Source organism: Podarcis filfolensis (genome assembly GCF_964270895.1).
Source record: "Podarcis filfolensis genome assembly, chromosome: 2".
Lineage (NCBI taxonomy): Eukaryota > Metazoa > Chordata > Lepidosauria > Squamata > Lacertidae > Podarcis > Podarcis filfolensis.
Window position 1 is genome coordinate 90,379,410 of NC_139605.1, and position 12,163 is coordinate 90,391,572.

The 12,163-nt window shown below is 45.6% G+C and overlaps 1 protein-coding gene across 1 annotated transcript in view; it reads left to right on the forward strand.

The window, feature by feature from the left end:
• Positions 1-7,540: 7,540 nt before the first annotated feature.
• Positions 7,541-12,163, forward strand: part of GRB2 (growth factor receptor bound protein 2) — a 48,273-nt gene continuing 43,650 nt past the window's right edge. The window contains exon 1 of the mRNA XM_083598307.1: positions 7,541-7,741. The gene's annotated coding sequence lies outside the window, so the exon portion shown is untranslated. The remainder of the gene's footprint in view (positions 7,742-12,163) is intronic.

Sequence of the window (12,163 nt, forward strand, 5' to 3'; positions counted from 1 at the left end):
TTCGTGCGCTGCTCTGGTTTGCCAGAAGCAGCTTAGTCATGCTGGCCACATGACCAGGAAGCTGTATGCCAGCTCCATCGGCCAATAAAGCGAGATGAACGCCGCAACCCCAGAGTCAGTCACAACTGGACCTAATGGTCAGGGATCCCTTTACCTTTAACATGCCTCTAACATGACTTTCGCACCCTCAGGCCTGCAAAAGGCAAGTAGAGACATATTTCCTCTGGTAGGGCTTGAACTCCCCATCACATCCCAACCCCATGTTCTATGCAATGAGCCACTAGAAGCTGACACTCTCAGTGCTGGGTTGTACTGTTTCCTCTTCCTGCTTGGTGGAAGAAACCCCCCAACTACCATCCTCTGTGGGTCTTGAACCCTTGTCTCAATGTGTGTCCCTTCTGCAGATCTCCTGACCAGGGAGTTACGTCAGAGCTATGCTGTGTGGTTTCTTCCTTTCCTTTCTGAGTTGTTTTCAGAAACCCCACTCTTGAAATTAAGAGGATTTGAACTCTGGCCTGGGGACTTGCAGCCATGGGTTTGCTGCTGCCTGTGTCATGGAAATGGGGGCATTGTGCGAATGGTGCTATGTGTGGCAATGCACAGGGAGGTGTCCTGGTTACCCCTTCATGTCAGTGTGAGTTAAATGGCTCTCTCTGTTTGCGTTGGTGGCATGTGGGTGTGATCTCAGTGACAGCCCCTGATTGGTGGGCATCCGCAGCATTTCCATGGAAGCTGAAGGACGCACTGCCATGATTGCATTAATGTGTGTGTTTTTGTGTGTGTTTCTGAGTTGCGTTTTGCCCCTCCTGTCTGGAAGATTTGGCAGCTGTTGTGCCAGTATAGCAAGAGCTTGTCTTTCTCTCCCCCCTCCCCCCTCCATCTCCTATGGAATTGGCGTATAGGATTGCTAAATTAGTTATCTTTCAAGTCAGAAATAGCTAGCTGCAATTGTGCACTCTGTAGCCAATAGAATAACGCTGGCAGTGCAGTCTCCCACCACCACCTTTTTATAGCAATCATCCTTTCTTCTCTTCGTGACCATAGGAACATGTGCTGTAATGCAGGGAATTCGCCTTCATTGCATTCCTCAGTTCTCCCAGGCTTCAATTGCAGTCTGGGGAAATACTGCCCCCACCCCTGTTTAGGGGCCTAGTCAGTGGTGGTTTCAACCCACCCTTCTACAAGGAAAGTCAGCACAGCAATATCAGTTTATTCTGCATTGTGTTTTCAAGACTTTTGAGTTGCTTTATTCTGAGGAGCACATTTGGGCTGCCCTGCCTTTGATATTTTAGCAACTGCTTGCAGTGAAGGCTGGCCAATGAGGCAGTGGCGTAGCGTGGGGGGTGCAGGGGGGGCCGGCCGCACCGGGCGCAACATCTGGGGGTTAGGGTTAGGGGGCGCAAATCCACGGGTTAGGGGGCGCAAATTACTTGCCTTGCCCCGGGTGCTGACAACCCACGCTACGCCACTGCAATGAGGGCTAAGGGGGCACTGCCCCACCAACCTCACTTACCCCATAGCTAGTCCCTTGCCTGCCTGCCTGCCTTCTTACAACTGGTTCAGAGGGATGGCTCTGCCTGTCAGATGCCTCCTCCGCAGTCTCAGTCTATTGATTCCATGAGTCATTTATTTTGGGGTGCATGGGGTGCTACACCTCCTCTGCCTTGTGGGATATACAGTATTTAGGAAAGGAAAAGCCAAAGGAGTGAACCCTACACAAAGTGGGTGCTTTAGAGTACTAATAGTTAATCCCCTCAGGTGTCACCTAACAAAGGAGTTCCCCTGAGTTGATCAACACTTGTTGACAGAGCAGGATTAAAGACTGGTACACACCTAGGACATTTACATAGGTAAATTTACTCTTCACGATACAGTCACACCTCGGGTTGAATGTGCTTCAGGTTGAGTGCTTTTGGGTTGCGCTCCACGGCAACCTGGAAGTAACGGAGCGCATTACTTTTGGGTTTCACCACTCACGCATGCGCAGATGCTCAAAATGACGTCACGAGCATGCACGGAAGCATGCTCCAGAACGGATCCCGTTCACATCCCGAGGTACCACTGTACTAAACCAGGTACACACTTTCCAATTCACATGGATCTTGATTACATTCTCAAAGTCTGACACTCAGTCTTTACACATAAACACTAATTAAACACCTAAAACGCCTTGCATAACTCCCCTTTTAAGACACATTGGGACTGTCTTATAACACATCTCAGTTATAACATACAAGTTATAAATAAATCCTAATATTTACTATGCCTAAACTTTTAGTACCACAGATTTACTAGAATATAAAACAAGGTGAAGTTATGGGACTGGAGGTTTGAACAGAAAAGGGTAATGGGGCTGATACTACCGCAAATGTTCTTGATTGTGGCAAAGTTGCCAGGTACCTCTTCTATCAGAAAAATTACAGGTGATATGTTTCCATGGGAACTAATTGTCAGGCAATTTCCATTACATCTTCCACATAGGGCAAAATGACTCCCCCCCCCCCTTTCCCAAGGATGATGTAATCTAGGTGTCTGTATATGAAAAGAGACGGGAAAAATGCTGTTTAAGACAAAACAAACAAAGACTGACACAGAAAGCTGAGTTTGAACTCTGTGTAGACTAACATTTTAGGGCTGCCTCTCACTATGGAAGTGAGGTGGGAAGCGAGGTCTTTTTGGCTGCTGCCTGGCGGGTTCAAGTTGTATTTTCTCCTATGCTCAACCTATTTCTATATAAATTAACAAATATTACAAAAATATTATAAGGTAACTCCTTCAAAAGGAAACTTATTGTCATCATCTGTATCCCAGCTTTTTCTCCAAAGACCTCAAGGCGGCACACACAATTCTCCCCCACCTCATTTAAACCCCACACAACAACCCTGTGAGGTAGGTTAGGTTGAGAGGCAGTGGCAGTGACTGGCTCAAGTCACCCAGTGAGCTTCATGGCCAACTGGGGAGCTGAACCCTGGTCTCCCAGGTCCTAGTCTAAGCACACCACACTGGCTCTTCTGCTTACCTCACCTGAGTAAGCACTGCATCCTTGAAATACAGCAAGAGATTGAACACTATCATTTGTGGACTGAAGAGAGACAAAGGATTCTTAGCATGTTATTTGTGTTAATTGCCTGACTGATGCAAGGCTGTCTGTGTTTTCAGTAGCTGTTTTGTGAATTGCCATGGTTAATTATCCTTGTCAGTACTTTCCTACATATCATTTTCCTCTGACCTCACTGTTTTTAATTCCCCAATCTCATACCATGTGAATATATATACCTGAACTCTGCATGTGTCTGATGAAGCAAATTCTAGTCTGCAGAAGCTTGTGGCATAATACATTTGTTAGCTTTTAGGGTACCAAAGGACTCCTAATCCTTTCTTTGGGTTTATATCCAAGGAGCTGGTGCATGGGTTGTTCAATGCTATAGCTGGCAGTTCTACTTTTAAAAAATTGATTTTTAAATTTAAAGTAACAAAGCATACCCATAGAAGGAAAACAGAGCTTAGTAGTTGCACATAAAAGAAATAAAAATAGCTGCTGATGGCTGTAATTTTAGATGTTCCGAGAAAGGCAATCAGTTGAAAGTGTCTCTCCATAAGGTTCTATGAGTCAATGGAAGGTGAAAACAATATTCAATCGTCTTAACAAAGTCACTAAAAGTATACCATGTCAAATAGGTGTGAGTCCTCCCCGCGCCCCCCTGTACTTTATAGTCTATTGTTTTTCCTCGATTCGTATTTCTGCAATTTATGAGTCATCTTAATGGAAATGAATGTAAATTACTTATGAGTAAGTGTCAGGCTCACAATTTTTAAAATAGTCTGTGCAACAAAGTAATGTTTACTTGGAAGTAAGTCCCATTGTCTTCAATGGAACTTACAACCTAGATAGTGTGTTTAGGGCTGTATCCTTAATTTACCATTTATTTGGCTTTTGTAAGGCATTTTCACTGACTTCAGTGACACCTAAAGGAGAATAGCAGAACTCATTTGATTCTATTTAGAAATAAATGGGGAGCATTGCCCTCATGTCACAGACCAGCATATGATTTCAGCGGAGCCCGCCATGCCAGCCCAGCCCTCACTGCCATCCTGGCAGCTCCCTTTCACACTGCGCCCGATTATGCTTCCAAGTTTAGGTGGGAAATAACCAACCTGTGTTCATATCTTCCAGGAGTTCAGTGACACACAGGGCAATGTGGCCCTTGTAAATGGAATATTTCCCATTCTTGAATTGCCATTTCAGGAAAAAAGACTGCTTATTTCTGACCATAATGTACAGTATTTGCTCAGGAGCCCGGCACTCTCTCCCTCTTCCTCTGTGTGTGTGTTTGTGTGTGTGTGTAATGTTGATCATGCTGTTCTAAGTAAAGTTGAATTGCCTTGCCCTGGAAATGGCAGAATACTTGTTTGTTGTACCCATTAAGTGGAAGTAAACATTCAAGTGAAATAGGACTGATTCAAGTGAAATGACTTAGCCATTTTGAGATTGTGTTGGTATTCCATAGTCCATAATGATCATGACATTTTTTTCAATTAAAGAAGAGCATGTGATAGGCAAACTTCTATTTTCACTGGCCAGTTCCACTCATTGTTATAGAACTTGTTCTGCCTATAATCTCACTCTGGAAGGAACATACATATATTTTTCTAATTGAACAATGATTTAGCAAGTGGACAAGATCCAATTTAGCTCTGAATCACTCCAAGAGAACCTTGTATTCAGTGTTATACCCAGGCTTTCTTTAGATTGCTGAAAGGAAGGGCTACAACTCAATTTGACACACAGCTGTGAGGCATTTGCGAGCTTTTTTGCGGAGAAGGTCTTGTTGCTCCGCCATGACCTCCCTGCCAATTTGGATACAATAAAGGAACTGGAGGCCCCTCGACTGTCCTCAGGTCCAGTATTGGACCACTTCGACCGGATATCCCCAGCCGATGTGGACAGACTCCTCCGAGCTGGAAAGCCCACCACCTGTCCTCTCGACCCGTGCCCGTCTTGGCTGATTAGAGCGTGTCCAGACGAGGTGCGGGCCCTCCTGGGGGATATCATCAATTTGTCCCTTGGCACGGGGACATTCCCAGGGGAACTGAAGGAGGCAGTGGTGCGCCCGCTCTTAAAGAAAACATAATTAGATCCTTTAGATCTATCCAATTACCGCCCGGTTTCGAATCTTCCGTTCCTGGGTAAGGTGATTGAGAGAGTGGTTGCTGAACAGCTTGGTGGGTTTCTGGATGAAACATCGGCTCTGGATCCATTCCAGTCCGGCTTCCGCGCTGGTCATGGGACCGAGATGGCTCTGGTTGCCCTAACAGATGATCTTCGTAGACAGCTGGATCGAGGCGGGTGGGGCTGCTGATTCTTCTAGATCTGTCAGCAGCTTTCGACATGGTCGATCATGAACTTCTGGACCACCGCCTTGCCGACGTGGGGATCCAGGGCACAGTCCTTCAATGGCTGCGCTCGTTTCTCTCTCGTCGGGGACAGAGGGTGGCGCTTGGGGGGGAATTGTCATTGCGCCACTCCTTGGTGTGTGGAGTACCTCAGGGTGCGATACTCTCCCCGATGCTTTTCAACATCTTTATGCGCCCCCTCGTCCAGCTTGTCCGGAGCTTTGGGCTGGGTTGCCATCAGTATGCTGATGACACCCAACTCTATCTGTTGATGGATGGCCATTCTGACTCGGCCCCAGACACACTGACCAGATGTTTGGAAGCTGTGGCTGGATGGTTACGTGGGAGCCGGTTGAAGCTAAATCCTTCGAAGACAGAGGTCCTGTGGCTGGGACGGGACGATATGGGATTGGGGGAGCAACTCCCATCTCTTGCGGGGGCGCAATTAGCACCAGCACCGTCTGTTAAGAGTTTGGGTGTAATCTTCGACACCTCCCTTTCCATGGAGGCGCAGATTGCAGCTATAACAAAGGCGGCATTTTTCCATCTCCGCCAAGCTAAGCAGTTGGCTCCTTACCTCTCTCGCCCTGACCTAGCCACTGTGATCCACGCGACGGTCACCTCCAGACTGGATTATTGTAACTCGCTCTACGTGGGGCTGCCCTTGAGACTGACCCAGAAACTCCAGCGGGTGCAGAATGCTGCAGCGAGACTCCTTACGGGGTCTTCGCTGCAAGATCACATTCACCCGGTGCTATACCAGCTGCACTGGCTCCCGGTGGAGTACAGGATCAGGTTTAAGGTGCTGGTTTTAACCTTTAAAGCCCTATACGGCCTAGGACCCTCGTACCTACGGGACCGCCTCTCCTGGTATGCCCCACAGATAAACTTACGGTCTTCAAATAAAAACATCTTGAAGGTCCCAGGCCACAGAGAAGTTAGGCTGGCCTCAACTAGAGCCAGGGCTTTTTCGGCTGTGGCTCCAACCTGGTGGAACACTCTGTCACAAGAGACTAGGGCCCTGCAGGACTTGACATCTTTCCACAGGGCCTACAAGACAGAGCTGTTCCGCCAGGCCTTTGGCCAGGGCACAGCCTGACTCCCTCCCTCGGCAATCTTCACGGAGCTCTGGCCCAATGGTGGCCAGTGGCTTGAATTTAATTAATTTTAGAATGAATGATTTTAGAATGTTGTTTGTGCTGTACTTTTGTACTGTTTTATCGTTGTTAGCCGCCCTGAGCCCGGCTTCGGCTGGGGAGGGCGGGATATAAATAAAATTTATTATTATTATTATTAATAGAAGAGCATATGCTGCACTTGCAGAAGGTCCCAGGTTCACTCCCCAGGAAGGGCTGGGAAAGATTCCAGCCTGAAGCCTGGAGAACTGATGCATGTCCGTATCTAGTAGAGATAATGCTGAGCTAAATGGATTAAAGTGATTGTTTGGAGGGTGATAAGGTTTTCAGTTGCTGTGTGCTGCCAAATGGAATATCCCCCTCAGCAAGGCACACCTTGCACCCACATTAAACATTATTTCCAATGGCAAGTTAATACCTCCATCTTCTCCCTGGCTTTTAAAGGAACATGATGAGTTGTTTATCTTTGGTGCCCTATACCGTGATGTCTATTTTTGTTGATATATTATACCTGGTGGGTATAATTATAATAATAATAATCATTATCATCATCGGTGGTTTGACTCAATTTTTAAAATGTGCACTTTCCCCCCCCCTACAAGCCAAGATGACAAATTATTATTATTATTATTATTATTATTATTATTATTAGGTGGTTTGACTTGATTTTTAAAATGTGTATTCTTTTCCCCCCTGCAAGTCGCCAAGATGACTAATAATAATAATAATATTTCGTATAAGGCAGATTCATAAATAACGTTCGTCCAGTTTTCTCCCAGGATAGGCGTCAAACAGACAAATAGAACTGTAATGCTGCAACCCTATGTGGCCGCTAAACCCGCGAGGTGATGCTAATACACTCAGTTTCTGAGCAGCCGCAAAAGCCCTAGCGCACTAACGCTTTGGAGGCTCGGCCGGGGCGCGTCCGGCATCTATACCCCTTCGCGCGCATGCGCCCTGGGCGAATCATTAGCTCCTCCCCGCCTCTTCCTGAGCCTCTGGTTCGCCCTGTTACGGAGGTTGGCGCTTGCGCCTTTTCTTTCGGCGGGGGTTACTTCTCGTTCCCTCGCGCGTAGTAGTAGTAGCCTCGCGAGAGCGGCTCGTGAGGGCAGTAGCGGAAGCTCTCCCGGACACTCCTACTGAGGAGGAAGAAGGCTTCGCAGGGGGGAAGAAGAGGGGGCCGCTCGGAGCGGAACCCTGGCGGGCTTGCGGTGAGTCGGAGCTCCGGGGCGAGGGCGGAGGGAGAGACGGGCAAGAGCCCCGACAAGACACCGGAGCCGCCCTGGAGCCTCTACCTTGAGGCTGACAAGGCGGGCGGGCGGGCGGCCCCTTTCCCCTCTTGTTCCGCCCCTGCCTGTCAAGGGGGCCCTGGCGCGCGCGCTTGCCAGCCTACCACTTGCATGGGGGGGGGGAGAGTTTGGTGCGCGCCCCTTAAGCTTCTAAGACCGGCGCGGCGTTCTTGCGCGAGTTCTTGGAAAAATAACTCGAGCTGAGGGAGGCGGGCGAGTGAATCCTTTCCCCCCTTAGTCCAGTAATGATTCACTTGCCAAGGGGGACCAGGTCCCCCACCCCCCAGTCAATGACTGTATTTCGAGGAGTGGGCATCCGAAAGGGGGCATTTTGCTGAATTCATTGTTTCTTGTGTTGGTTTTTTGCTGCGGATGAATGTAAATAACGTGCACCTTATACAAAAACGGAAGTTGCAATAAATGCTTAAGCTTATCTTTAGAGTGATAAGTGTAAGCATTGACTTAAATGGGATTCTGATTCCTGAAGCCCGACTTGTTCTCCCGAACAGGTGTGCATTAGGATTGCTGTGTTATGTTGGGAAACAGCTTTTGGGCAAAAAGAAATAAAATGGTGCCACGCATTTAAATCCACAGATATTACTAGCAAATTCTAATTTGACATTATTGCCCGTGCATATGTTGTGCAGATGTCTGATAGTGTGAAAGAGAACAGATAGCTATTCACAAACTATGACTAAATATATATATTCTGTTACTGACACAAGGAGGAAATGAACCATAGTTTTTGCTGCTGAAGATTTCACAGAACTTCCCCAAATAGTAACAATGACAGCCTGGTTCCTTAGAAAAAGTTGATTGACTTTACCACCTCTTGAGACCAGGTCTCCCTGTAGCAGTTTCTAGGATATGGTAGATGATAGAAGCATTATAAGTAATTTTTCAACTGTTCAGAGTGCTTCATGCATACAAATGGTGAAAATGAATACAGACCCAGCTTCTTCTGTGAAACAAAACCGGCAACTATTTGATAAATCAAGGCAGCTGTCACTTTTAGTGTCTGAAGCCTGTGTGGGACAAACATATGCTATTAATATTGAGGGTGCTCTACTAACCCCAGGACGCGAGTGGCACTGTGGGTTAAACCACAGAGCCTAGGACTTGCAGATCCAGAAGGTCAGCAATTCAAATCCCTGCGACAGGGTGAGCTCCTGTTGCTCGGTCCCTGCTCCTGCTAACCTAGCAGTTCAAAAGCACGTCAAAGTGCAAGTAGATAAATAGGTACCACTCCAGCGGGAAGGTAAACGGCGTTTCCGTGCGCTGCTCTGGTTCGCCAGAAGCGGCTTAGTCATGCTGGCCACATGACCCGGAAGCTGTACACCGGCTCCCTCGGCCAGTATAGCGAGATGAGCGCTGCAACCCTAGAGTTGGCCATGACTGGACCTAACTGGACCTACCTTTACCTGCTAACCCCATATTTAACCACTTGCTTGGTCAATGTAACCATTTAGGAATTTCATTCAGGCAACTGAGCAGACTACCAGAAGGTCTTTCCTCCTCCCTTTCAAACAAGCTGCCGGTGAAGCCATGAAGCACTTCATCCTTCCTCCAGCAACCCACTGTTTTGCAATATTGGGTGTGTAGGAGATGAAGTCACCTCCTACACTTGTAACATGGAAGCAAATAAGGTGGGTGGTGGAGGGAAGGAGCATCCTTTTCCTATGCTGCCAGCCTGCTGGGTTTCTGCAGTAGGCAATGGGCAGGTGAACCTCCTGTGCATCTAACATAATGGGTTGGTAACAGAACAATTTGTCTTCCCAACCACCGCGTTTTGGACACAGGCAGAAGTTTTGCCTCCTGTGTCTCCAGTACATAAATGAAGTGTGATGGGGGCAACCACCCAGCTTGCTTATTCATTTATTTTTATTTAACAAAATTTATATACCACTTACTCAAACTAAATACTTCTAAGCAGTTTACAAAAGACAATCTAAAATATTAATTAAAAATATCAGTAAAGGCCAAAGTTAAGAACAAGTTACATAATGAAAAGAGAAAACAAATTCCATAATTTAGAAACTTGACTTCAAAGCTTGGTTTTAAGGTAGATGAACAGGATGGGACTTCATCTCCTGCACATCTAGTGCAGAAACACAGCAGGCTGGTGGAGATGGGATGCCTGTCCTGTTCATTCAGCACATAAATCAGACTGGCAACTTCACTGCTAGTTCACTATGCTTCTGTGCTGACCACAGAAGAGGCAAAGCATCTTCCAGCACACTTAAGCATAGAAACAAGGCCAACAGCAGAGGTGGATTTTCTTCCTCTTTCATTCAGCCTGCTACATTTCTACCCTGCAAACGATTTTTATTTGCCATATGAGGGGCTGGGAAAAGAAATAGAAAGTGCTACATCCATTCTGCACCATCCCCTTGTATGATTTAAAAGTAGGGGAACAAAAAAAAAATCAGGCTAGTAACTTTGGGGGCTGTGCTATTCTATGATCCCTGTGGGCATGTCCCTTTACCTTTTTAGGGATGGAGAAGGGGTTATGCTTGCCCCGGTACTACTGTAGCTCTACATTCCATCTAGCCCCTTCCATCTCTAAATAAATACATTTACTACCCATCTATATATGAAGGGATGCTGGCTTATGAATGGGAAGTTAGCTTTATAAAAAATTACTTGTTCCAAGTGAGTGCCTAATAACTAAGACCATTTTGGGGAGGAGGTATTTCAGGATAATGTCCTCTTCATCCCCCAATTTTAATATTCAGAGTATAGTGGCTTTCCCAGCTTTGCATTAATGAAATACTTGAGCAAATTTTTTGAGGTGATCTGTTAATTTTTGTAACATATATTGTTCTTGTGATGTCTTAATCAGTTCTTGTTATTTTAAAATGTCATCATTTCAGTCCTAAGTGAATAAAACCAAAGAGTGACAGGTGTGAATACAAGTGTGACTTTACTTGCTGCAGCAACTTTGTGAATTTCTGTCATGTATTTAAAGTTGCCACAATAGCCACACTCATAGTTTGGTTTTTCTAGTATTGCTGTAATAGTTGTCCTGTTGGGTGCAGTGTTAATGTTAAATACTGTATGCAGTGTTAATTGTAAATGTCCATCTGAAATTAAGAGTGAGATTCCCCCCCCCCGACTACTTTCTTCATTTTTTTTCTTAGTTGCTGTAACATAGTTCTTGCAAGTCAACTCTTCCTCTAAGTATGCTGCTGTTCTTTCCTTATTGCTATGTATAGTAAGTATAAAACAGCTAGGATTAATTTGGATTGCTGTTTTGCAGGACACTTCCATTGAATTTAAGCATTTTGACTTAAGTAGTTTGGGCTGCTGTTGTGTTACTGCTTGTAGGACAGTCATCAACAATTTTGTTTTCAGTTTGGGCTCTGATTGTCTTGTATAGATATTTTTCAAGCATTATGCTACGTGCATAATTATCCAATGCGTTCAACTTCCCTGAATGAAGCTGCTTGATGGCCAGTGGCAACCACATATTTCTGGCAATCTCCCTGGCTCAAGTGCCGGGAAAAACTCATTTTCTTCCCCAAGTTCTCTGTGTACCACAAAAGCACAAGAATGGTCTTGCCATGTTGTGCAAGAAAGATCCTTCCCTCCTTCCAAGTTATTTGTCATGCATAGATTAACTGGTGGAGTGGAGGTGGAGGAAAGGAGTCAGACTTTCATTTCACAGTAAGTTTTGGAGACATTCAGGGGGAATAAGTGTACAATAAGAAGTTGGAGAGGGAGATCAGTGACCACCACATATAATATATGGCTGCGCAGGCCAGACAAGATTTGTGGACAGGTGACTTTCAAGGGTCTTTGTTTTTTTTCATTTATGGGGGGGCACAAATTTTGGCTTGGCTTTCTGCCCAGGCATTTATTTGCATTTACCAGTGGTCTCATCCATAGAGGATACAGAGAAAGTAACAAGCAGTGAGAGTTTCTTCAGTTCATTATAAGGTATTTCTGCTGTTTCTTGCTTGAAAACTGCATTGGAAATTAGTCCTCCAGAGTAGGAATCTGTGTGGACTGGTGTCTGATTTACTGCTCACCAGAGGGTTGAGGGCACCTTCCCCTACAATCTGGTTAATGGATTTGTAGACAACTGGTAATATAGAAGAGTTACAAATGATTTTCCTATAAGAATGTGATTGCATGGATTGTATAGGTTTTAAACTCCAATTCAGTGTTGGAGGTTTGCAATACAAGGTGTTCTTTTTCATATCCTTTTCCTATCTGGTGTGTTTATAAACAGTGCTGGTGATTCATGCATTCAGTTAAGATTTATTGAAATAAATGAGGCTTGGGTTATAATCCCAAGCATGCTTTTTCAAGAAAATTCAAGGGGCTTGCTTACAAATAAAT